Source organism: Macadamia integrifolia, chromosome 2, assembly GCF_013358625.1.
Source record: "Macadamia integrifolia cultivar HAES 741 chromosome 2, SCU_Mint_v3, whole genome shotgun sequence".
Lineage (NCBI taxonomy): Eukaryota > Viridiplantae > Streptophyta > Magnoliopsida > Proteales > Proteaceae > Macadamia > Macadamia integrifolia.
This window is the reverse complement of record NC_056558.1, coordinates 22,451,055-22,456,101: the sequence shown is the minus strand read 5'-3', so window position 1 is coordinate 22,456,101 and position 5,047 is coordinate 22,451,055. Positions and strand designations below refer to the sequence as shown.

At 39.8% G+C, this 5,047-nt stretch overlaps 1 pseudogene; it reads left to right on the top strand.

Annotated features, from left to right (window-relative positions):
• LOC122064528 overlaps window positions 1-3,174 on the top strand; it is a 15,105-nt pseudogene extending 11,931 nt beyond the window's left edge.
• The last annotated feature ends 1,873 nt before the right edge of the window (window positions 3,175-5,047 follow it).

Genomic DNA, 5,047 nt, shown 5'->3' with positions numbered 1-5,047 from the left:
ATCCCTAGACCACAAACCTGGCGCCTACTCTACAAGCAAAGGCTGCAACCAATGCGCTCTGTACTGAATTCACTATGGAATTGCCATTACACATTTCAATTAAGTTATTCATTAGTTGAATGGGTCCAAAACAAAACCGAATAGGGTTCAAGTTCCACATCGACCAGATTTGACTAGCCCCAACTAGCAGATTTTTAGGATGGCCAAATGTCACAAGACAAGGTTTTAGTAAAAAAAAAAACCCCCATTGGCCACTTCAGATGAAAGCACTCTGACAGTTCAATCTCCGATCAGGAACAGTTGTCTTGTAAATGAGGAAAAAAAAATGTAAGGCTCCTAAAATTTCAAATCGATTGGATGGTGGGGGAACGAGATCAGGAGGAATGAAAAAAGAATGATGAAAAACAAAGCTTGCCTATTTTAACCATGGTATCACATGATATTAGTCGGATTGGCATATACATAATAGTAACTGATTCCTAACATATGACAGAGGGCTGGAAGGGAAGACTTTTATCGATGGCAGGAATGGTGGAATTAGTGCACTCTGTGATTCTTAGCATTCCAACTCACAGTTTTGTGGTCTACTGGTGGCCAAATTCTCTCATTAATACTCTTGAAAGATGGATGAGGAATTTTGTCTGGATAGGGGAAGTTGACAATGCAAAAAAAATTGTAGTTAATTGGGACCAATGCTGTAAGCCTAAGGAGGAAGGGGGTCTTGGATTGAGGAGATTGATGGATATAAACAAGACAATGCTATGCAAATCTGCCTGGAGAATTAAGAATGAAGATTCTATGGCGAGCTCTTTTCTGAGGGCTAGATTCCTTGATAGGGAGGGTATCCCTAAGAAAGGATTCAGAAAATCCTCTATTTGGCCAGGTCTGAGGAAAATATGGGATTACATATCTTCTAAAGAGAGATGGGTGGTGGGAGATGGAAAAAAAATAAATTTCTGGAAGCATACCTGGGTAGGGCAAGGTGCCATTAAAGAGAGTGATATGCTGGAAGGTATTGATATATCTGTTTTGGATGGGAATGTTAGCAGATTCATTGTGAACTTCAACTGGATTTTTCCTCAGATGAACTCTAATTTTATGAGGAACATAATAAACGAGGTGAAGAAAATTAACATTCCTACTTATCAATGTGAAGATAGGAGGATTTGGTCCCTTTCTCATGATGGGGAATTTTGTTTCAAATCCACTTGGGAGGATATAAGGGTGAAAAAATCAACAGTTTCCTGGGCTTCTATCATATGGAGTAAAAAGCAGCAGCCTCGGGTTTCCACTTTAGCATGGAGGGTGATTAATGGAAAGGTCCCTACTGATGATGTGGTAAAAAAGAAAGCGATCCCATTGGTGTCTAGATGTGTCCTTTGTAATTCAAATGAGGAAGTTTTAAAGCATCTATTTATAAGATGCCCTTTTTCTGCGGATATCTGGAGGATTCTTTGTGATGCTTTCAATGTGCTTTGGGGCAGCCAGGGCTCTCTGCTTGAGCTTGCTCAATGGTGGAAGAGAAAGTTGAAACTGGTTTGCTGCAAGGAGGCGTGGAATATGAGCTTTGCCATTGTGTTGGATCATTTATGGAGGGAGAGAAATGCAAGGCTTTTTGAAAATAAATATCGGTCATGCAGGTATGTACTAATGATGGTTCTTGAGGACATAAGACGAAACAAGCCTAGCTCTAGAGGCAAGATTAAATCCATAGCAGATTTGCAGTGCAGTAGGCGCCTAGGGATTCAGATTCAGGGAGTGGGGAACAGAGAAATTTTGGAGGTCTTCTGGTGTAAACCTCCAATGTTCTGGATAAAATTAAACTTTGATGGCAGCTCTATGGGAAATCCAGGGCGGGCTGGAGCGGGAGGTATATTTCGGGACCATCAGGGCAGGGTCATGGGCTCTTATAAAAAATATATGGGTATTACTGGAGTATTTGAAGCGGAGGTGGAGGGTCTGATGGAGGGGTTGTTGCGTGCAAAGGCCATGAACATCAATTGTTTATGGGTGGAGTCAGACTCTAGCTCGGTTGTGCTAGCGATTCAGCAAAGGAAAATTCCATGGTATGCTCTCCAACGATGGATGTATCTTAAGCCGTTCCTTGACAGTATTAGCTGGAAGATATCTCATAACTTCAGGGAAGGGAACTCTATAGCTGATTACTTGGCCAGAGATGCGGCAAAGACAGGAATTTCGGGTGATAATGTGGTGCTTCCCTCCCATATTTGTGATCTCTTGCAAAGGGATTCAGATGGGAGGCCTCATTTTCGGTTTAATTAGAGCTTCTTTATCCTCCTGCTGATGGCCATGCCGAAGGTGGGAGGGTAGAGTTAGTGAGGATTTTTTGTTTTGAATATGTTCTTATTGTATGGCTTATATTTCCTTTTCTCTGATCTTTTAATGAAATAATCTTTTAGCAAAAAAAAATATGTATGTAGGGCTATAATAGTGGGTTTTGCATCCAGGCCATCTTGGAGATTCAGTTGAAATAATTCTCACCCAATACTCCTAATGTATGATTTTTTCTATTGATATGATCCTTCAGGAACTACAATCAGGTGGCACTGAGAGTTCTGTAGTTTCAGTGGAGTGGACTCTCTCTACGCTCTTGAAAAAACCCAGAGATCTTCAAAAGAGCAACAGAAGAGTTGGATAGGGCAGTTGGAAGAGAAAGATGGGTTGAAGAGAAAGTTATCCCAAACCTACCATATATTGATGCCATAGTGAAGGAGACAATGATAATGTACCCAGTGTCACCACTGCTAGCACCCCACCAGGCTCAAGAAGATTGCAAGGTTGCCGGCTATACCATTCTAGCAGGAACCAGAGTACATGTTGGTCAATATAGGGAGGGACCCAATGCTATGGGATGCACCGCAAGAATTCCGTCCTGAGAGGTTCATTGGGAAAACAATTGATATAAAGGGACGCGATTTCGAGCTGTTGTCATTTGGATCAGGGAGGAGGATATGCCCTGGCTATGTCCTTGGGCTAAAGATGATTCAATCATACTTGGCTAACCTCATACATGGGTTCCTCTGGAAATTGCCAAGTTAGATGCAACCCAAGGACTTGAACATGGATGACCTTTATGGTCTTTCTTCACCTAAAAAGACACCGCTAATCGCAGTGGCTGAGTCTCGACTTCCGGCTCATCTCTGTTGTGGTTGATTCTATTTCAGTTCCTATAGAATCCTGGCAATATAAACTACAAATACCCTTGTATAAATTATGTTTGCTGAGACTGGTCACAGGCCATCTAGCATAAATACTTCAAGGTAGTGTTGTAAGCTTTTCTTTTTTTTTGGTAAGAAGTGTTGTAAGCTTCACCACATATGGATATAGGCGCTCTAATAAACTACATTTATATATTTTGTTCTGCCTGTCTATCGTTTACTCTTATTACATTGTGGTGCAAATTGATTTTCAATGTATTTGTTTCTTTGTTTGCGATGGTAGATAATATGTTCCTAACAAAAAATTAAAGATGATAGTTAATATGTCAAGCACTACACATGAGGTGGAGAGATTTGATGGGAAGAGTACCTTTAGCTTGTGGCAAAGAGAGTTAAAACACATCACCACTTTTTTTTTTTTTTTCGATGGGCCAACTAGGATCCATTCGAGGGACTAACAGAAGAGTCAAGGGAAGGACCCATAGAGGGATCAAAATGGGGCCTAAGAAGGCCACAAACCTTCTTGAAAAGTAGGAAAGATACAAACACTTATATGACTTAGATACCGTCGACGCGACTTGATCTACTAAACCAAGTCCTTGAAGCATTCTCTAAAGGGAGAATTGGCAACCACTTTGTATCATAGTAACATTTAACAATAATGATAATGATAAAAAAAATAATCATTACATTTTTTCGCTAATAATAATCATTACTGTTAATAGTGCCATTTACAAATAATAAATTTGATAGCTTAAATAAGAATAATTGTGAGGCATCTCCTTCGTTCCAACACAACACAAACAATATTGATAGGGAATTAGCTTATAGCTCAATGGGTGCTGCCAGCTATAAGTCTAGCGTAAGATGCAGGAGGGTAATATGTTTAAACCTCCGCCCATCCCACCCTATCTCCCCCTACCGCTCCTCCCTGCCTATGGGCCCCTTGTCTATAGGCTCTAGATGATGATTGGCAAAAAATAAAAAAATAAAAAAAAAGAAAGAGAAGATTGAAAAGGTTCTAGGTCCAAATTGAGCTCCAGTTCATAGAAAAGCAAGTGTGACAGTCTCATGCAATTTAGGTCTCAAATTCTATGAACATGCCCACATAATGATGTAATCACAATTATGGTTATCCATGATTTTAATCCACAGTGGGATAGGATAAGATTGTAAAATGCCAATCAAGGATGAAGGTCATTTAATTAGGCTGAGACCTTGGATATTTTCCCTGGCCTAATTGGAGCCTTACATGTATGTTAATTGCAGGCCAATGATTGGATCACCATGGGTGACTTAGGTAGCTCATCCTCTAGCTATTACCAAATGCCATCAAAGAGCACCTAGTGATATTTAAGACAATTTGAGAGTAGCTAAGCAACTAGTAGTTTATCATGCATTAAATGTGAACATATTCATCACAAACATCAGCATGGTTTTAAGTATCGCCGATACCGATACGATACTCTCCGATACATATCTTAAATTTAGCCGGTCGATACGATACACACCGATACGATACATGAAATTTTTTAAATCCTTTCGTATCGATATATATCCTACAATACATACCGATATGCATCAATATACCACCAATACACATCGATACGATAAGATATGCCTCGATACGACTTTATGAAAAATATAAAATTGAGGTAAAATGTTCGTTTCGGTATATATTGGTACGTATCGGTGAGTATCAGTATGTATATATCGGCACGTATCGGTGAGTATCGGTATGTACTGATACAGTGCGCTACGGTCATATAATGGCCAAGATGGGTAATTTTTCAGAAAAACACGATTTTTTGAAGGGTTTTTGTTCCAAAGTTGCTGTCAGCCATATTTCTCTCTAACTAAAGTGGAAA